Source organism: Odocoileus virginianus, chromosome X (genome assembly GCF_023699985.2).
Source record: "Odocoileus virginianus isolate 20LAN1187 ecotype Illinois chromosome X, Ovbor_1.2, whole genome shotgun sequence".
Lineage (NCBI taxonomy): Eukaryota > Metazoa > Chordata > Mammalia > Artiodactyla > Cervidae > Odocoileus > Odocoileus virginianus.
The window spans coordinates 23698380-23721744 of record NC_069708.1 but is presented as its reverse complement, the minus strand read 5'-3'; the positions used below and the strand labels follow the sequence as shown (position 1 = coordinate 23721744).

The following is a 23365-nucleotide window of genomic DNA, read 5'->3' as shown; positions in this document are numbered from 1 at the left end:
ATACACAAAAATAAACTCAAAATGGATTAAAGATCTAAATGTAAGACCAGAAACTATAAAACTCCTAGAGGAGAATATAGGCAAAACACTCTCCAACATAAATTACAGCAAGATCCTCTATGACCCTGCTCCCAGAATATTGGAAATAAAAGCAAAAATAAAGAAATGAGACCTAATGAAACTTAAAAGCTTTTGCACAACAAAGGAAACTATAAGCAAGGTGAAAAGACAGCCTTCAGAATGGGAGAAAATAATGGCAAATGAAGTAACAGACAAGGGATTAATCTCAAAAATATACAAGCAGCTCCTGCAGCTCAATTCCAGAAAAATGAATGACCCATTCAAAAACTGGGCCAAAGATCTAAACCGACATTTCTCCAAAGAAGACATACAGATGGCTTACAAACACATGAAAAGATGCTCAACATCACTCATTATCAGAGAAATGCAAATCAAAGCCACAATGAGGTACCATTACACGCCAGTCAGGATGGCTGCTATCCAAAAGTCTACAAGCAATAAATGCTGGAGAGGGTGTGGAGAAAAGGGAACCCTTTTACACTGTTGGTGGGAATGCAAACTAGTACAGCCACTGTGGAGAACAGTGTGAAGATTCCTTAAAAAATTGGAAATAGAACTGCCATATGACCCAGCAATCCCACGCCTGGGCATATACATTGAGGAATTGAGATCTGAAAGAGATACATGTACCCCAATGTTGGTTGCAGCACGGTTTATAATAGCCAGGACATGGAAGCAACCTATATGCCCATCAGTAAACGAATGGATAAGGAAGCAATAGTACATATACACAATGGAATATTACTCAGCCATTAAAAACAATTCATTTGAATCCATTCTAATGAGATGGATGAAACTAGAGCCCATTATACAGAGTGAAGTAAGCCAGAACGATAAAGAACAATATAGTATACTAACACATATATATGGAATTTAGAAAGATGGTAATGATAACCCTATATGCAAAACAGAAAAAGAGACACAGATGTACAGAACAGACTTTTGGACTCTATGGGAGAAGGCGAGGGTGGGATGTTATGAAAGAATAGCATTGAAACAAGTGTACTATCAAGGGTGAAACAGATCACCAGCCCAAGTTGGATGCATGAGACAAGTGCTCAGGGCTGGTGCACTGGGAAGTCCCAGAGGGATGGGATGGGGAGGGAGGTGGGAGGGGGGATCGGGATGGAGAACACATGTAAATCCATGGCTGATTCATGTCAATGTATAACAAAAACCACTACCATATTGTAAAGTAATTAGCCTCCAACTAATAAAAATAAATGAAAAAAATAAGGAAAAAATAAAAGGAGCTAGAAAATGTAAATAGCAAACAGAGATGAATGGTAAAATAACTGAAATAAAAAATACACTAGAAGAAATGAATAGCAGAATAATTGAAGCAGAGAAAGGTATAAGTGTGTTAGAAAACAGAGTGGTGGAAAATACCATCACAGAAAAGAATAAAGAAAAAAGCATTGAAAAAAAATGAAGAAAATCTTGAGGAATATATCTGGTCAACATTAAATAAATGACCATTCACATTATAATTGTCTCAGATGGAGAAAAGAAAGAGGCCAGAAAAAAACATTTGAACACATTATAACAGAAAACTATCCTAACATAAGGAGAAAATGTACAAGTCCAAGGGGCACAGAGAATCATATACAGGATGAACTCAAGGAGGAACATGCTGAGACACATATTAATCAAACTGACAAATTAAAAGGCAAATAAAAATTATTGAAAGCCACCAGGGAAAAGCAACATATAATATACAAGGGAATCTCAATAAGGTTTTCAGCTGTTTTTTCAGCAGAAACTGCTTGCCAGAATGGAGTGGCACAATATACTGAAAGAAATGAAAGAGGAAAACCTACAACCAAGGATATTCTATTCAACAAGATTCTCATTCAGATTTGATGGTGAAATCAAACGTTTTAAGGACCAGCAAAAGCTAAGAGAATTTAGTCCTACCATATCAACTTCCCAACAAATGATAAAAGAATATCTTTAGGCAAGAAAGAGACCAGCAAATTAAAACAACCTTTTATACAAACAGACTGGTATATCATAACCTTATGGGAACAGCAAACCAAAGAAAAAAAACTACGATAGATAGACATGCAAAAGAAGGCAACACAAACACAACACCAAAGATATCTATCATATCACAAGAGAAGAGGAAAAAAAGAAATGAAAAAAACAGACATAAAAAAGTCAAAACAATTAATAAAATGTTAACAAAAACATAAATATTGATAATTACCTTAAATGTAAATGAATTGAATGCTCCAATCAAAAGATATAGACTGGCTGAAAGGACACAAAAAGCAAGATCCCGTATATAAGCTGCCTACAAGAGATGCACTTCAGACGTAAGTACACATATAGACTGAACTTGAAAAGATGGAAAAAGGCATTTTATGCAAATGTAATCAAAAGAAAGCTAGGGTAATGATACACATATCAGAGAAAATAGACTTTTAAATAAATATTTTTACAAGAGACAAGGAAGGACACTGTATAATTATCAGAGAATCAATCCAAGAAAAATATATAGCAATTGTAAATATATATGTACCAAACATAGGACCACCTCAGTATATAAGGAAAATGCTAACAGATATTAAAGGGGAAATCAACAGTAACACAACATTAGAGGCTTTTAACACCCCACTTACACAAATGAACAGATCATTCACACAGAAAACTAATAAAGAAACACAAGTCTTAAATGACATATTAATCCAGATAGCTCTAATTGATACATATAGGACGTTCTATTCGAAAGCTTCAGAATACACTTTTCTCTCCAGTGCACATGGAATATTCTCCTGGATACATTTCATCTTGGGTCACAAATCAAGCCTGGATAAATTTAAGAAAATTGAAATAATGCTAAGCACTTTAACAAATTGAAGAGTAAAAACCATATGATAATCTCAATAGATGCAGAAAAAGCTTTTAACAAAATTCAACACCCATTTATGATAAAAAAAAAAAAAATCTCTAGATAGTGGACTTAGAAAGACCAAACTCAACCTAATAAAGACCATGTATGACAAAATCACAGCAAACTTCATTCTCAACAATGAAAACCTGAAAGCATTTCCTCAAAGGTCAGAAACAAGGCAAGGATATTTACTTTTGCCACTTTAATTCAACATAATTTTGGAAGCCCTAGCCATAGCAGAGAAGAAAAATAAAAGAAACCCATATTGGAAAAGAAGCAAATGGGCCAAAGAACTAAACAAACATTTCCCCAAAGAATCCATACAGATGGCTAACAAACACATGAAAAGATGCTGAACATCACTCATTATTAGGGAAATGCAAATCAAAACCACAATGAGGTACCATCTGACGCCAGTCAGAATGACTGCTATCAAAAAGTCTACAGACAATAAATGCTGGAGAGGGTGCAAAGAAAAGGGAACCCTCTTACACTGTTGGTGGGAATGCAAACTAGTACAGCCACTATGGAGAACAGTGTGGAGATTGCTTAAAAAAAAAAACAACTGGAAATAGAAATGCCATAAAACCCATCAATGGTCAGAAAGAGAAATTAAGGAAAGAGTAGTGTTTACCATCACAACAGAAAGAAGAAAACACCTAGGAATGAACCTACCTAAGGAGGTAAAAGAAATATACTCAGAAAACTATAAAATACTGATGAAAGATGACACAAACTGATGGAAAGATATATGATGCTCTTGGATTAGGAAAGTCAATAGTATAAAAATGCTTATACTACACAAAGCAATCTAAAGATACAATAGAATACCTACCAAGTTGCCAATGACATTTTTCACAGACGTAGAACCAAAAATCGGCAATTCATATGGAAAAACCTACAAACTAAGAACAGAATAGCCAAAGTAATCTTAAGAAAACAAATGATCTGGAGGAATCAAGCTCCATGACTTCATACTATACTACCAAGCTACAGTAGTCAAAACAGTATGGTACTAGAACCAAAAGAGGAAGAGAAACATAGATCAATGGAACAGGATAGAAATTCCAGAGATAAACTTATGCATCTGTGGTCAACAAATCTATGTGAAGGAAGGCAACAATATAAAAAGGAGAAAAAACAGTGTCTTTAACAAATAATACTGGGGAAACTGAACAGCTACATGTAAAAGAATAAAACACTCCCAAACACCATAAACAAATATAAATTAAAGTAGATTAAAGACCTACATGTAAGGCCAGATACAATAAAACTCTTAAAGGAAAACATAGGCCAAACACTTTCTGATATAAATCACTGCAAGACATTATTGGACCAACTTCCTAATTAAAACAAGAACAAAACAAAGGGACCTAATTAAATTTAAAAGTGTTTGCACAGCAAAGGAAACCATACACAAAACAAAAGACAACCCACAGAATGTGAAAATATTTGCATCTGAAATGACTGACAAGGTTTTAATCTCCTAAGTACAGAAATAGCTTGTGTTGCTCAATAACAACACAAAACAACAACCTAATAAAAAATAAGCAGTAGTTCTAAATATGCATTTCTCTAAAGAATGCATATAGATTGCCAAAAAGTGCATGAATAGATGCTCAACATCACTAACTATTAGAGAAATACAAATGAAAATTACAATAAGATATCACTTCACATCAATCAGAATGGCCATCATCAAAAAGTCTACAAACAGTAAATGCTGAAGACTGTATGGAGAAAAGAAAACTCTTCTACACTCTTGTGGAGAATGTAAGTTTGTATAGCTATGGAGAACAGTATGGAAGTTTCTTAAAAAACTAAAAATAAAACTAACATATGATCCAGAAATTCTACTCCTCAGCATATATCTGGAGAAAGCCGTAATTCAAAAAGATATGTGCATCCCAAAGTTTATTGCAGCACTATATATAATATCCAGGGCATGGAAGGCACCTAAAAGTCCATCAACAGATGAATGGGTAAAGATTTGGTACATATATACAATGGATATTGCTCACCTGTAAAACAAGAACAGAATAATGCCATTTGCAGGAACATAGATGCACCTAGACATTGCCATACTGAGTGAAGTAAGTCAAACAGAGAAAGGCAAATATAGGATGATATTGCTTGTATGTGGAATCTAAAAAATGTTACAATTTGACTTATTTACAAAACAGAATTAGAGTCACAGTATGTAAAAAACAACCTATGGTTAGCAGGGGGAGGAGATGAGGGATAAATTTGGATTGGTATTGACATATTCACACTTTTAATTATAAAAGGACCTACTGAATCACACAGGAATTTCTACTCAATACTGTGTAATCAGTATGGGGATAAAGTATTTATAAAAAAGAATGAATATTTGTATATGTTTAACCAATTATCTTTATAGTACAGTAAAAAGGAACACAACATTGTAAATCAAGTGTACTTCCAGTAAATACTGGAAGCTAGAAGACAATAGAATATTTTGAGGAAACGCTATTTCTATTCCAGCATTCTATACCCAGGCAAACTGTTAATCAAATGTGCAAATAGTATAAATGCATTTTTTAACATAAAGAATCTCAAAAATTATCTAACGTGCATTTTTTCTTTCAACAGGATAATATCTATGTAAACCTAAGGAAGATGCTAAGAAAGAGGAAAAGGATGAGAAATTGGACAGAGGGAAGTTGGAATCAAATGCAGAAGAAAGAGAAAGTCACTCCCCTGCATAGCAGCTTTAAGAGAAAAGGTAGTCTTGCATGGGTTTAGAGAGCAAGTAAATCCAGGTGGTAGCAGGAATAAGGGTTGTCCCGAAAGGATCTCTCTTTCTCTCGAAAATATAGTAACCAATATATTAGCTGGTTGCATCAAAAGAGTTTTAATGTCACTGGTAGATAGTTTAGAGATGATTATTAACATGTACATATAAGAGTAAACAAACAAAAATATGAAACTGACAACCTTAGTGTCTGAGAACAACCTCTTAGTCACAAACTGGAATTTGAATTAGCTTCTTGAGTTTCTGGAATCAACCAGTACTCCCTCTGAGCTCCAGTTCTTTTCCCTCCATTTTAAACTGCTATTACCAGATGTCTTCAGGCAAAAACGATACCACATACTCCATAATAATGATGTCTGAGGGGATGATTCATTCAATTTACTATAGAATATAATCAAGATACAGAACATACCTATTTATTAACTACTGCATTAAAATCCCTGGGTTCTCAAACAAGATACAATCCAGGCTTAGAAGCTTTGCATTACTTTTCCAAACCAGTAATGAACTCCATCATTGACCTGTATTACTTTATTAAAAAAAAAAAAAAAAAACTGTTTGCAGTGGCAAAATGAAGATATTTGACAAGATAAATATCTTTCCTTCTAGATTCATGGTATGTTTCTCCATTAATTTTTCTACTTTGTATTCCTCAGTTTTTGTGGTTTTTTTTGCTTCATAAATATTTTACCTATTTCATTATGCATAAATATAATTTTCTCATTTGTTATAGATGGACACTGACATATATTACATTGTACTGGTAATTACTGGCACTGAGTTGTGCGATCATCATCACTATCTAATTTTAGCACATTTTTTCACCCCGAAAGGAAGCCTCATATCCATTAGGATTCTTTTCCCATTCCCTACGCCAGACCTATGCATAATCTATTCTACTAGCTGTCTCTAAGTGTTTGCCTGTTCTAGACATTTCATATAAATTGAATAATAATAGATGTGATATTTTCTGACAGACTTATTTCGAGGTTCATCTATGTTGTTTCACGAAAAAGTACACTCCATTATCTGCTGAATCCCATTTGCTGTTTGTATGCACCACATATTTTATGCATGCATCATTTGACAAATATTTGGGTTACTTTTACTTTTTGAATATTATTAGTATTGCTTCTTTGAAAATGTGTGCACAAGTTCTTATATGGATATAAATTTCCAGTTCTCTTAGGCTATATAACTAAGAATGAAGTTATTGGGCCACATGGCACTGTAGATCTAACATTTTGATGATTTGCCAAACTGTTTTCCAATGTTGCTGCAAAGTTTTAAATTTCCATTAGGTTTCATTAGCTCCATAACCCTATATGCAAAACAGAAAAAGAGACACAGATGTGCAGAACAGACTTTTGGACTCTGTGGGAGAAGGCGAGGGTGGGATGTTTCGAGAGAACAGCATCAAAACATGTATATTATCTATAGTGAAACAGATCACCAGCTCAGGTTGGATGCATGAGACAAGTGCTCGGGCCTGGTGCATTGGGAAGACCCAGAAGGATTGGGTAGAGAGGGAGGTGGGTGGGGGGATCGGGATGGGGAATACATGTAAATCCATGGCTGATTCATGTCAATGTATGACAAAAACCACTACAATATTGTAAACTAATTAGCCTCCAACTAATAAAAATAAATAAAAAAAAAAATTCCATTAGGGAAGTATGAGGGTCGCAACTTTTCCATATCCTTGTCAACCCTTGTTGTTACTGATATCTTTTTTGTTATAGTCACCCTAATGAGTACGAAGTGGTATATTATTGTGGCTTTTTATTTGCATTCCCCTGATGACTAATGATGTTGAGCATGTTTTCATGGAGTTATAAGTCATTTACTTATATCTTATTTCTAGAAATATCTATTCAAATTCTGTGCTCATTTTTTAAATTGGATTCTTTGGTATTTTATTGTTGAGTTATGAGAATTCTTTATATACCCTGAAGTATTGTTGTTTAGTCACTAAGCCATGTCCAACTCTTTTTGTGACCCCATGGACAGAAAGTAGCCTACCAGACTTCTTCATCCATGAGATTTCCCAGGCAAGAATATTGTAGTGGGTTGTCATTTCCCCCTTCTCCAGGGGATCTTCCTGACCCAGGGAAGTCTCTTGCATTTGCAGGTGGATTCTTTGCCACTGAGCTAGCAGCAAAGCCCCCATATCCTAAATACTACTTTCTTTTTAGATGTATGATTTGCAAATATTTTCTCCCATTTTATTGGTTGTATTTTCATTCTGTGATAGTATCCTTTGACACGCATATTTTTAGTTTGATAAAGTCCAGCTTATTTTTTCTCTGTCACTTTTGCTTTTAGTGCCATATTAAAGAAAGTACTGCCTAACCCAAAGTCATGAAGATTTACTTATAAGAACTTTATCATATTAACCCTTATCTTTACATCTATGATACATTTTATGTAAATTTTCGAGTATGGTGAGAGGAAAAGTTTCAGTGTCATTCTTTTGCATGTAAATATATAATTGTGACAGTACAATTTGTTGAAGAGACACTTCTTTCCACATTGGACAGTCTTGTGACCTTTGTTAAAAATCAATTGGCCAAAAATATAAAGGCTTGTTTCTGAACTCTCAGTTATATTTCATTAATCTCTGTGACTATCCTTATGACACTATCACACCTCCTTCTGAAGCCTTAATGTCAGATTTAAAGTTGTAAAAGGTGTGTCCTTCAATTTTATCCTTCTTTGTCAACATTGTTTTGGCTATTTTGGGTCCATATGAATTTTAGAAGTAGCTTATCAACTTGGGAGGTTTTGACAGAGATTTCACTGAATATGCAGATTAAATTATATATTATTGCCAGTTTAGTTATATTGTTTTTCTGGTCCATGATATGAAATATCTTTACATTTATTGAGTTTTCCCCAATTTCTGTAGTCTTTCTACAAAAATTATAGAATACAAAAAATACAAAAAAATATAGTATTCTTTCACATCATTGCAAAATGTATTCCCAAATATTTCTTTTTATGTTATTTTAACTAGAATTGCTTTCTTTATTTGGTTTTAAGTATTTTAATTGATAATATAGTTGATTTTGTTTATCTTGTATTCTACAAACAATAAAATTCTTATTATTTCTAAAATTTATAGTTGCTTTCTTAGAATTTTCTATAAACAAATCTAAGTCATCTGTGAATAGAGAGGTTTTACTCTTCCTTTCCAACCTACCTTTTATTTTTCAGGTGAAAGAATTTCATGTCACAGTTGTCTTTAAAACCACAAAGACACTATGTTCTTCATATAAAATACATTAGTACCGATAACTATGCTTTCTTGAAAATGATTATAGAAAACTTCTTAAAGAAAAATGAACTCCAATATATAGTTTCTGTGAAGTTGCTTGGGAAAAACTCACATCTGAACTGCTTCCTAAAACATACCATTCCATTCCACCATTCTGCATCTTTTGGTTCAAAGTATAGAATATCGTCATCAGTATATATGCTCCTGCATTCTTACATGTATGATAATGAATATATCAGTTCAGTTCAGTTCACAGTCTCAAGAGTCTTCTCCAACACCTCAGTTAAAAAGCATCAATTTTACAGCTCTCAGCTTTCTTTATGGTCCAACTCTCACATCCATACATGACTACTGGAAAAACCATAGCTTTGACTACATGGACCTTTGTTGGCAAAGTAATGTCTCTGTTTTTTAATATGCTGTCTAGGTTGGTCACAGCTTTTCTTCCAAGGAGCAAGCATCTTTTAATTTCATGGTTGCAGTCACCGTCTGCAGTGATTTTGGAGCCCAAGAAAATAAAGTTTGTCACAGTTTCTGTTGTTTCTCCATCTGTTTGCTATAATGTGATGGGACCAGATGCCATGATCTTCATTTTCTGAATGTTTAGTTAGTCTAATACATATATAGACTGATTTATTATTTAATGTTCCATTGATTCATCAGCCTTTTCTGTAGGTTCATCAGCAGGTTGAGTAGGTTGTATCTTTCTCTGCAGTCTTTCTTCAAGATCTTCCATGAGTGGAGACACATCATCATCATCATCATATACCAGAAATTCCAAGTCTTTACCAACAATTCCATTGAAAACATTTTCTGTAGTTAGATCCTGTTCTTCAGGAAGTGTCTCTCAGAAGGCATGCAGACCATGTTTACCCAGTTCATTCAAATTTTACTCCAAAAACTTTGACATATATCTCTCCAAGTAAGTACAAGCTGATTGAGAATGGACTCCAATGGACATAGCCCTGCAGTCAAAATAGTTAGCAGATGGACAAATTTGGAAAATGTGAGGGTCCGTATTACAATCAGCAATGAGCAGTCCAACATCATATGGTCTCTAGCCATATCACTGCATTGGTATCTGGGTTTTGCTTCCAATTAGAGATACAAGAAAAGGCACAGGAAGAGGTTTGTCAAATACAAATCTGGAATCCAAACACCCCTCGCACATAAAATCACATAACATCTAGCATCAGCAGTAAGTCCTGCAACTGAAATAGCAATACTGTTATCAACAAGGAACATTTTTTTCTGATGAGCTGCAAGTTCTGAATGTGTTGTCTTCAATACAACCAACACTGCATGAGTTTTTTTATTTTTTATTTTTATTTCAGATAAAAAACTGTGGCTGAACCTTGTTTGACAGTTCAATTGCATATCCAATTTGATGAATCCTGCCCTGAGGACTCCAATCAGTGACATCATTTTCATACTGGTTGCAAAACATGGTTACAGTGCAATATTGGCTTTGGCCTCCTGCAAATCTGCAGATCCAGCAGCTGATTGTCTTTTATTAATATTTCCTCATCTGAACTAACTGTCCTGACTAGAGCCTATAGTTTGATGTTCCAAAAGAGTGGTGAAAGCAGACATACTTGTCTTGTTTCTGATTTTAAGTGGGAAACATTGTCTTTCTATACTAAATTTGATGTTAACTGTATTTCTTGGAGATTCCATTTATCAGGTTGAGGAAGTTCCCTTCTATTCATAGTTATGTGAGTGCTGTTTTATATAAAAATATAATGGGTTTTTAAAATTATTATTTTTTTTAAGTGGATCTATATGGATCCATTTATTGCTTAGTTTATTTTTTTTTATTTTTTTATTTTAAAAATTTATTTTTAATTGTCAGAAAGTTGCTTTAAAATGTTGTGCTGGTTTCTGCCATACAAAAACATGAATTGGCCATAAGTATACATATGTCCCCTCCCTCTTGAAACTCCCTTCCACCCACCACCGTATCCCAGCCCTCTATGTTGTCACAGAGCACCAGGTTGAGCTCTCTGTGTTATGTAGCAACTTCCCACTAGCTATATATTTTACATATGGTAATGTGTATGTTTCAATGTAGCTCTCTCAATTTGTTCCAACTTCTCCTTCCCAGTTGTGTCCGCATGTCTTTTCTCTATGTCTGTGTCTCTATTTCTGCCCTGCAAATAGGTTTATCATACCATTTTTTTCTAGCATATATATGCTTTAATATATAATATGTGTTTTTCTCTTTTTGACTTACTTCACTCTGTATAACAGGCTGCAGTTTCATCCACCTCACTTCAGCTAACTCACAACTTTTCCATTTCATGGCTGAGTAGTATTTTATTTTATATATGTACCACCACTTCTTTATACATTCATCTTTGTAAACAGTGCTTCAATGAACAAGTTGGGGTACACATGGGAACACAATTGGGCTACATGTGTATTTTAGGATTGTGGTTTTCTCAGGGTATATACCCAGTAGTGGGATTGCTAGGTCATATGGTAGCTTTATTCCTAGTTTTTAAGGAATCTCCATACTATTCTCCATAGTAGCTGTATCAGTGTATATTCCTACCGACAGTGTAAGAGGGTCCCCTTTTTGCTACATCCTTTCTAGCATTTATTGTTTGTAACTTTTTGAATTATGGCCATTCTGACTGGTGTGAAGTGGTACCTTATTGTAACTTTCATTTGCATTTCTTTAATAACGAACAATGTTGAGCATCTTTCCATGTGTTTATTGGCCATCTGTATTTCTTGGAGAAATGTCTGTTTAGGTCTCCCATCCATTTATTGACTGAGTTGTTTGCTTTTCTGATATTGAGTTTCATGAGTTGCATGTATATGTTGGAGATCAATCCTTTCAGTTGCTTGATTTGCAGTTATTTTCTCCTGAGGGTTTTAGTTTCATCTTGTTTATAGTTTCCTTTGCTGTGCAAAAGGTTTTAAGTTTCATTATGTCTTAGGTTTTTTTTTTTGTTTTTGTTTGTTTGTTTGTTTTTAATTTTTGTTACTCTTGGAGCTGTGTCAAGGGGGATCTTGCTTTGAATTTTGTTAAAGAGTGTTCTGTCTGTTTTCCACAAATTTTCACAATATTGATTCTTTCAATCCAAGAACATAATATAGCTCTCCATCTGTTTGAACTATCTTTGATTTCTTTCATCAGTTTCTTATAGTTTTATGCATGCAGGTCTTTTGTAGGTGAGTATATTTTTATTTGTAGGTAGGTTGAACTTTAGATAGGTTTATTCCTAAGTATTTCATTATTTTTGTTGCAATGGTAAATGGGATTTTTTTCATTATATTTTTCTTTCTGATTTTTCCTTGCTAGTGTACAGGAATACAAAGGATTTATGTGTAATCATTTGGTATCCTGCAACTACACTAAATTCATTGATGAGCTCTAGTAATTTTCTTGTTATATCTCTAGTTTTCTTTGTATAGTATCCTGTCTTCTGCAAACAGGGAGAGTCTTACTTCTTATTTTCCAGACAGAATTTCCTTTATTTCTTTTTTCTTCTCTGATTGCCATGGCTGACTTTCAAAACTATGTTGAATAATAATGGTGAGAGTGGGCACCCTTGACTTTTTTCCTGATCTTAGAAGAAATTTCGCTTTCAGTTTTTCACCACTGAGGATGTTTGCTGTAGGTTTGTCATAAATGGCCTGTATTATGTTGAGGTAAGTTTCTTCTGTGCCCATTTTCTAAAGCATTTTTATCATAAATGTGTGTCAAATATTGTTAGATGATTTTCTGCATCTGTTGAGATAACCATATTATTTTATCTTTCAATTTGATAATACAGTGTCTCACAATAATTAATTTGCATATATTGAAGAATTTTTTGCATCCCTGGGATAAATCCCACTTGATCATCACATAGGAACCTTTTAAAGTGTTATAGGATTCAGTTTGCTAGTGTTTTGTTGAAGATTTTGGCACCTGTATTCATGATTGATATTGGCCTGTAACTATTTTTCTGGGATATCTTTTTCTGATTTTTGTAGCAGTATGGCAATAATGGGGATTAAAACAAAGAAACAAAAGAAAACCCACCAATAAACAAGAAAAAAAATTGAAATCCAGACAATGGTAAAAGCAAAATCAGACAAAGTGAATCAAAAACAGGGGAACACACACACAAGGATCCAAAACAGATCAAAGAAAACAAAGTAGAAGAGTGACCTGATGAACAAAAGAAACCAAAATGATACTCACCAATGAAAAACAAAACTATCTAAAACACAAATCCAAACAGTGTCACCTGAGGAATAAAATAATGAAAACAAAACAAAAATGATTAAAAAAATAGAAAAACAAAGTGAAATATAAGCATATAGAAAAAAAAATACACACACACACACACACACACGAAAAAGTGTAACAATAAAGAACCAGACAAAATCCAAATAAAACAACAAACAAAAACACACAATAACATAAACCAAAGTAATACTATATGACAAATATGTGACTAAAATATTCCCAAAAGCTTAAATAGAATAATAATAATAATAAAACAACCACAACAAAGAAACAAAGAAGGGAGAAAAAATTTTTTAAAAAAATCCAGAACTAACAATAGAATAGATCAAAACATAAAAATCACAATAAATATGTTCCTAGAGTCTCAGCTCTCAAAACCCTTGCCCCTGCTGCGAGCCACAGCATGTTTCTGCCTTTCTGGGAGGCCCTTTAGTACTGGGGAAGGCTGTCCTCTAGACCTGCTATGGGGTCACCTCAGACTTTAATTTGGCCTTACTTCCACTTGTGCTTGCCTCTAATGTCCACAGCTGCCAGAACTAGAGCATTTTCTTTTATGGGAACACTCACTGTCCTTTTACATATTCCTTGCAGACAGAGTCTACCTAGTTGATCATGTGGATTTAATCTGCAGCTTGTACAACTGGTGGAAAAGTTTTTGATTCTCTTCCTTAGTTGTTCTGCCCCTGGAGCTCAATTGTGGTTTTACCCCCACTTTAGCAAGTGGGTCATCCACATGGGTTTTACTCCTGAGTCTCCCATGGAGGAGTTGGACCTGCTCCAGTGAGGACTGGGCATGGAGGTGGCATGACTGCTTGGATCACAGGAACCTTGGCAGCACCAGGTGTGTAGGGAAGCTAGTGGCCATAGGTGCCTGAGATATGACTCTGTTATGATTCTTTTCTAGTCTCAGGCAGCTGATGCTTCAAAAGACCTCACTGGATGGTCCTTCCCTATTGCTGGGGACATCAGGTGCTCAAAGGGCCACCCTCCCTGGAGTCTTTGTCTATTCCTCAGCTGCTGGCACTGGAATGTGGATAGAGACAGCCTACAATGATGGTACCACCCCTTGTGTGTGACTCAGCAATAACACCATTCTTTTATGGCTGCCCAGTTTTCCTCAAAAGTCATTCCTTGCCATGGTTTTCATCCCTCTCATTCCCTCAGGCCATCTCACTACAGTAAACAGCAGTCCTTGCCCTGGAATTGCTCTCCAACCCCTATTTGTTTGGTTGTTTGTTTGTTTTGGTGGCTACCTGCTCTATCATTGGTTAACTGAGGTGAGTTAAATTCTCCTACTATTAGTGTCTTCTGCCAATTTAACTTTGCATTTCCTTTGGTTTATAGTTTACATTTTATGATTATATTCAACATACATAGATATATGATAGTTATATACTGATTATATATTTATTGTGGATTCTACTTTTATTATTATAAATTGTCCCCTTTATCTCCTTTGCTATTTTTTAGTCTTCAATTCAAATTATTCTTTCACTAATGTTCCAAGCCCAGTTGTCTCTCTCTTTTTTGGGGGGAGGTGTTCGTGTGTGGTGGGGAATGCCATAGATTATTTTTTTTTTACTTTGACCCTTCCTTATTTATTTTGTTTTAAAGGTATTCTTTCAATATAATACACAATAATACTTATGCTAACTTTATTTGAGAGTCATTTTGTTAGGTAGATTTTTTTCCATTTACATATTTTAATAGAATATATTTTGTATTACATCTATCATTGTAGATTTGTTTTCTATTTTTAATGGTTTCTTATTTATCAGCAGTTTTTAAACTATAGTTACTTATTTACAATATTGTGTTCAAGTATACAGCAAAGTCATATATACATTCTTTTTCAGATTCTAATAGGTTATCTTTTTTTATGTGTTTTTATGTTTTCCTTCCAGTCATTTGGAAACTAAAATTTCTAAATAATATTCTTTTTATTTTTTTGGTATATTCATTCATAACTTTAATACACAGAAGCGTCTTTTTATTGATTTATCAACTGTAGACAATACTTATCGATCCCCCTCTATTAAAAATTAGCCTAATAGAATGTTTATACTTCTTAATTTCCTTGTTATCACTTTCATTATTGTTATGTTATTTATTGTAATGACTGCATATAAGAGTTTACAGAATTAACCATTTGCTGCTTGTACTTGTTTCACTGTCTGAATGGCTGAAGAATACTTATTTTATTCTGAAATTCTATATTTTCATCAGAGTGTGAATTGATGTCTATAAATCTGACTTTATTCCCCTGAAATATAGTCTGCTTTTGGTCTATGAAACCAATTTTCTTTTTCTTTTTTTTTTTAGTTTGGGAAATTTATTAAGTCTTTGATTTTATTTTCATATTTTTTTTTAATTCTCTTTTCCTGGGTACTCTACCTCAAGGACAAAAGTTTTGCTTATAGCAATTCATTGTTTATCCTCTTAAACAACTAACTTTTCTGTAATTTTGTTAATGAGTCTGTGTTTAACCTTGCATTCACCAGGTTTATTTCAAGACTATTCCTTTACACTTTCACCCATATATTTTGTTTAAACATTTTCTGTTTCTAATTTTTCTTTTTCTTCTGTGATATTACTATTTTGGCCCTCAGTTTGCTTAATTTGCTCTGGAATCTTCATTTCATCATATTCAGTTATTTTTATCATCTAGTCTTTGATATCTTATCTCATTGAATTAGTATTCAACGTAATTACTTCTTCTGATTTGAAATACTGATAGTATTTTTCAGTATTTGCACCATATTTTCTCCAAAAGTGGATTAGTCATATCATCTTGAAGTACCTCTCCTTCATTCTTTCTTTTATTCCTTGAATCGCTGCAGTAAAGTATTTTTGCATATCTGCCAAAATATTTGTTTGGATTGTTCACATATTCAAAGTGGATGATCTAATCAAAATCTTATATTTGCTCAGTTACAATATGAGTGAATTCTTAACTTCTACCCCACTTTATCTGAGTCTGCTTTTCTTCAGAACTTTCATTCAATGACTGGGTATTGTTAATTTCATTTGCTTTTCTGTGACCTAATAGTTTAAGTAGGGTGGAAAAGCTTTGCTGGGATTGCGAACAATTTTGTTTCAAGAAACTGGACTCTGTTTACCCTTTTGTAATTTTGGTATATGTCCCCCATACCTGAGTTCACTCTACCTGGGCTACAGTGTATTGTATTCCTATATATGGAGGGTGCCACTTCACTCTGGATGAATTTATAATTCAGGGTAGAGCATTGGGGACTTTGTTTCCAACAGATATAATGAGTCCTGCTGTTTATTTTCTCCACCTCACCCTCACTACCTAACAACCATGTTCACTATCTTTCCCAAACATGATGTCCCAAACATGGCACACCATGGGTTGTGCCTAGGCATTATTAGATCAGGGGATGGGGGGGGGGGTCCGGTTAATTGTCATTCTCTCTATGAATCCTCTCCTTGGCCTGTCCATTCCTGTAAGCAATTTTGTCCTAATTATTTTATCTTTTCCCTTCTGAGCTTCTAAATCCTCAGATATTGCTGGGATTAATCATCTCTTAGTGATTATGATCATTCTGTTTTCCATCCTTATCTTTATTTCCAGTTAGGCAAAATTAAAATTGTAGGGCTCTACTGGTATATTGAGATAGAGGGAAACAAAAGATAGTTGTCCATTCTCAAGGGATTTGAAGTATACCTACACAAACTCCATTGCTTCTTCATATCCAGATTGAGGTTTATTATTAATTTTCAAGGTATTGTTCACTTATCTTCTCTCTCCACCAAAAGTTCTAAGGAGGCTATTAGGTCTGCCTTTCTCTAGAACTGTTTCTTCAAAGATTATGCTATTAGATTGTGGCTCTTTTTATATTTGTTCTACTCCCTTTAAAACGTATAACTATGATCAACTTGAAAGTGAAAGTGACAGTTGCTCAGCCGTGTCTGACTCTTTGTGACCCAATGGACTATACAGTCCATGGAGTTCTCCAGGCCAGAATACTGGAGTTGGTAGCCTTTCCCTTCTCCAGGGAATCTCCCCAAACCAGGGACCAAACCCAGGTTTCCCACATTGCAGGCAGATTGTTTACCAGCTGAGCCACAAGGGAAACCCATTATCAGCTTACTTTTTGCTTATTTATTTTGATTTGAGGGAGATTCTGTGACTGCTAAGCTACTTAATAGTTATGAAGTACCTACTACCTGCCAGATGCTAACTAGGAGCTCCCAAGTGCATAGAGGTCAGCAAAGGATTTAAGCTTGATTAATTTTTGTTTCACAGAGAACTGTGAGTATAGAATGGTCTATTATGAAAAATGAAGATACACATGTGCATTTTTGTATATACACTTTAGATCATTAAAATTAACTGAAATGACATATACCAATTTATACTGTTACTTTAGGGTGGAGATAGGGCTTATAGAAGATATTCATTTTCTCTTTTATATATAAATATATTGTTATTATCCTTTAATAATAAATAAACATTATGTTAATAATAAGAAAAAATAAAAACCATTTTAATGGCAATTAAGTTTTAATTGCTAATGCATCAAGAACACTGAAAAGAAGACTGAACCGTAGCTGTGTCCTTATTACCATAAATAGAACTCTGAGGTATATCATGCTTAAAATGTGATTCATGCCAAATATTGTTTGTGCATAGTTGTTTTAGGATGCTTCTAATTTTTTTTTTCAGGAAAAACATAAGTAAAAGAAAGAAATATTCTTTTTTTTCTCAGTTAAACACTAAATGGAAGTCTTATGATAGTTCCTCAATAAATATTTTAGTGAACAGATTAGTAAAGTATACTTGAGCAACTTATTTAATATGAATGACGGATTTTTTGAAAAATAAGTAACGTTTTTTAGCCCTGTACTTGGTGTTCAGTAGGTACTTAATATTTATTAAACTCTTTATTTTTGTATCTCTAGGAAGCCATGTACTCTGTGCCCAATAAGATTTCACATTGAATTATAATTTAACTCTGCCTTTAATGATAAATAATAATAATAATAATAATATAATAATAAATATATAATAAATATAAATATATTTATATAAATATAAATAATAATAAATAAAAATAGTCATATATAGGTTATTTCTACATTGCTTCTAAAACTGCTACTCAGGACACCATAATGGTATTGAATTGACATACTGAAAAGAGTCTGCAAAAAGGGGAAATAATACTTCTCCTGATGGAGTGTAGTTTCCTTTGATTAGTAAGATGCCCCATATCCTGTTTATCTCTTTGTCTTGGCTGTTAGGATGCTTACAGCTATCAGAAGTTTTCTGCTATAATTAGTTCTTCTGTCCTCCCTTTTCACTAGCCCCATCCTCTCTACCTTTTACTCTAATAATAAATTCTTGCTTTAGCAGTGTATTTTCTTATAAACTGACTGGAAATCCTTTTCATAATTGAGCAAATTGCAAATAAGCAAAATAATAACATTGGTAGATTGAATTTACTGATCAGTTCAATCAGCTCCCTCAATGCTATAGTTCTGGATCAACACAAACTCCTAAGAATAGAAGAGGATCTACCCCAATCCCCCAAACCAAAATCTTTCTTGTGTTTTGTAGCAGTACTTTTCCAAAAGAGGTTGGAACATTCAGGGTAGAACTCAGCGTAAAAGAAATGCCCAAACTTTTGAGGACTGATCCTTGTTTGTTTGCTTTTTTTTCCCCATTTATTTTAACTAGTTGGAGGCTAATTAGTTTACAACATTGTAGTGGTTTTTTGTCATACATTGACATGAATCAGCCATGGATATACATGTAATCCCCATCCCGATCCCCCTTCCCACCTCCCTCTCCACCCTATCCCTCTGGGTCTTCCCAGTGCACCAGGCCCGATCACTTGTCTCATGCATCCAACCTGGGCTGGTGATCTGTTTCACTATAGATAATATACATGTTTTGATGCTGTTCCCTCGAAACATCCCACCCTCGCCTTCTCCCACAGAGTCCAAAAGTCTGTTCTGTACATCTGTGTCTCTTTTTCTGTTTGGCATATAGGGTTATCATTACCATCTTTCTAAATCCCATATATGTGTGTGTGTGTGTGTGTGTGTGTGTGTGTGTGTGTGTGTGTGTGTTAGTATGCTGTACTGTTCTTTATCTTTCTGGCTTACTTCACTCTGTATAATGGGCTCCAGTTTCATCCATCTCATTAGAACTGATTCAAATGAATTCTTTTTAATGGCTGAGTAATATTCCATGGTGTATATGTACCACAGCTTCCTTATCCATTCATCTGCTGATGGGCATCTAGGTTGCTTCCATGTCCTGGCTATTATAAACAGTGCTGCAATGAACATTGGGATGCACATGTCTCTAAAAATATAGAACACCTCACAAATTTGCATGTCATCTTTGCACAAGGGCCATGCTAATCTTCTCTATATCTTTCCAATTTTAGTATATGTGCTGCCGAAGCAAGCACTGGTCCTTGTTTTTTATTCTCACGTGCCTAAAGAGTTGGTACAGTGGTGAATAAGGAGGCAATGAATATTTCAGGCTTGTAAGTTGTATGCCCAGGCCTACTTCAGTTGGTATAATAGAATAATATTGAGTATTGTTCTAAGTATTTTAAGTGGGTTTATTTAATAAATCTATGAGGCAGATACCATCATTATGTCCATTATGCAGAAGTAGAAATTCAGGTAAGAAAAGTTACTTGTCCAAGATCACAGAGCTGGAATATGCAAGAGTCAGCATTCTAACACAGACTGCCTGGCTTCAGACTTTGTGGCCTTAAACACTATTCTGTACTGGTTTCATATAGCTGTTCTTGTACAAGAAGTTACTGGGTACGGAGAAAGTATAAATTCCATTTTACTTTTTCTCTCACAGATTTCTCAATGCCATCCTATTGTAGACTGACTGTGTTGAAAGACTGTAAGTGACACACTGGATACAGACTTCTGGTTAACTTTGATTGATTTTGCAACATCTAGGGCAGAGAGAAGAAATCCTGAATTAAGGTTCCATTTGACCCATCCCTAGGAAATGGCCCAGAGGGAAGGTTCATACATTCATCACCTTGACCTTTGCATAAGGTTCTCCTTTTGCCATTATGCCTCCCACTTCCCTGGTCCCTGTTAAGAGTTGCCTTTAGACAGGCAATGTAACTTTGTCTAAGCATTAAAGGACATAAAATACAGCTACACTCTCAACTAAAGAATCCTGTATTAATTAGGGTTATATAAGTAAGTTGCTATTAAAACAAAAAGACTTCAAACCAAAGAGGGTTAATTAAGACAGAAGTTTATCTCCTGTAACTGTCCAAAGGTGAGTGATTCAGACTGATGAAGAGTCTTGTATCCTTAGGTTTATCTAGGGGAAATCTCCAGAGATCAAGCAGGGGCGTGGGATGAACCTGTCCTGTGAGACATTTTCTGGGGATAGAACAGCTGGGGGATAGACCTTCCTCTTAGTTGCTCCACCATTTCTTGGAATATTTTCTTCATCTAAATGACTTAAATTGGGTCACCATAATCTCTTCTTTCAAGAAGATGAGGTTAGTGGCAAATAGATTAATCTTTAAGAAGATGATCAGGAAGTTGCACCATGTCCATTTGCAGCCCATTGGATAGGAGTTAGTTATGCTGTCATACATAGTTGTAAGGTTAGGAAGTATCACCTCTAGTTGGATACTTGGTCACTCAACTGAAGTTAGGGATGGGTCTATTACTAAAAGGAAAGATGAGAAAATGTATACTGAGGGAGAGTTAGCAATTTTAGATTCCAATATCAAACACCTGGGTTCACTATTGAGATTCAGCCATTACTGGAGATGGTTAGCCTAGGGACATTAGGGACAAAATGTTAGGGACATTTTTGTGAAGGATAAAGAAATGTTATTGGGGGGGGGGAAGCTCACCCTAAATTAAGAGAGGGCCAACAAGACAAGATTAGCTCAATAAAAATGTCTCAACTAGAGAGAAGGAATGATTCTAAATACAGTGTGGCAAAAGTCATTTGTATTTGTCCTAAGCACCAGGTCTTTGTGCATTCATTTCTAAGTCTTTGAGGAAGGACACTATGAATAAAGGATAAAGCAGCTGTTTTTACCAAAACCTCTGAAGAAGCAAGGATACTAAGTATGACAAACTATAACCCCAAAAGGTGAAGGAATATGTCTGTTTACATATAGCTTGGCTTTTGAACATCTGATATCAGTTCAGTTCATGACTGCTCAGTCTTACCCAACTGTTTGTGATCCCATGGACTGCAGCTCACCAGGCCTCCCTGTCCAACACCAACTCCTGGAGTTTATCCAAACTCATGTCCATTGTGTCAGTGATGCCATCCAACCATCTCATCCTCTGTCGTCCACTTCTCCTCCTGCCTTCAATCTTTCCCAGCATCAGGGTCTTTTAAAATTAGTCAGTCTTCGCATCATGTGGCCAAAGTATTGGAGTTTCAGATTAAACATCAGTCCTTCCAATGAACACTCAGTACTGATCTCCTTTAGGATGGATTGGTTGGATCTCTTCGCAGTCCAAGGGACTCTCAAGAGTCTCCTCCAACAGCACACTTCAAAAGCATCAGTTCTTCGGTGCTCAGCTTTCTTTACAGCCCAACTTTCACATCCATACATGACTATTGGAAAAGAAAGTCTAATATATCCTAGAACAAAGAGTAGAAATCATATTAGCTAGTGGATGCCCAAAGATCTTTTTTCTTAACTATTTTTAAAAATATGTTTTGTTTATTAAGTACTTCTTATGTGCCAGGCACTATAATGAAAGCTTTTATCTATATTATCTCATTTAATCCTCAGACCAACCTTATAAAGTAGTTATTTTTAAGCTGTGAGGAAACTAGGGCCCAATGAAATTGAAAGTAACTTTTCCCAAGGTCGAAAGCTAGTAGGTGGTAAAACCTGGATTCAACTTAAATCCTTCTTAACTTTACAATCTTCACTTATAACCACTATGTTGCATAAAATTATTAAGGAAAGAAGTAAAAAAAAAAATCAATGATAAACATGGCAGGAACTTGAAGTCCTTAAATAGTGGGAAAGAAGGAGGACTAGAGAAATATGGTTTATTGTTTAAAATTCTAGTGCAGTGTAACCTAGAAAAACACAAATTGACCTGGAAATTACTCATTTAATGGCAACTGCAGTAAACTATGAAAGCATCACCATGGAAAGTTATAAAGGTACTATCCAAACACATGGAAAATAATCAACTGCTCTCATCTAATATGAGGAGAAAAAGCAATAATTAAAGGATTTCCTAGAATATAACCCCTCTCAAAAGGGGCAAACAAAGTCTTGAAGTTTTAATCTAAGAGAGTATATTTACCTAGGGATAGAGAGGGAGTCATAAACAAGCCTTAAAGGTTCAGTAAACAAATTAATACTTATTTCTAACATATGGTTCTTTTTCTAGGGAATTCAATTTCCAGTATGAAATGTTGGTATTTACTTTTTGTGAAATTTTGGGTATTCATGCATAAATGGGAATTTTACATTTTCCTTTAAATATATGATTTAGAAAACCGTTCTGCTTTGGCATCTAATAATTTATTAAACTGTTTTAAAACATAATGGTTATACTTATTATGGTTTATGCCTTTTATTAATCAATTTTATATTTTATTTATGATATTGTTATTTTATTATTTAGTCTTTAAATTTACATTTTCATATATAATTCACTACATGTTCACTTGATATTTTTGTTACTAAGTTGGCATCCAAACATTAATTACTAAGAAGAAGGTATCTTCAATTATTTGATAGAATTCAATAATAGCATGCAATTTGACTTATGGAAAATTTTTCTCAGGAAAATGTCTATTCCATAAAGTAAAGCATACCTTTCACATCTGTTTTGCCTTTAATATTTTGGTGTTTTATTTTGAAAAGTACATGCAACTACTGAAAAATACATCAATCATAAAAGTGATCAAAATAATTGAAATGAGATCTGTAAAATGAGATGAAAGAACTTCTAGATCTACCATTTGTTTGTATGTAATTACCGAGCAGGAGTAGACCACTTTCCTTCTGTGGGCCTTAGTTTCTACATAGACAAAATACTGGATAAAGGGTTCCAATAACTCTGATGTTCTTG

General features: G+C 34.4%; 1 non-coding gene and 1 pseudogene across 1 annotated transcript; both read right to left on the bottom strand.

Annotated features, from left to right (window-relative positions):
* Positions 1-9670: 9670 nt before the first annotated feature.
* LOC110136695 (proteasome subunit alpha type-1 pseudogene) lies at positions 9671-10477 on the bottom strand (annotated as a pseudogene).
* Positions 10478-19612: 9135 nt separating this feature from the next.
* On the bottom strand, positions 19613-19719 carry LOC139033224 (U6 spliceosomal RNA). Its single transcript, XR_011485847.1, has one exon. It is a non-coding gene; the product is annotated as a U6 spliceosomal RNA (small nuclear RNA).
* Positions 19720-23365: the final 3646 nt, after the last annotated feature.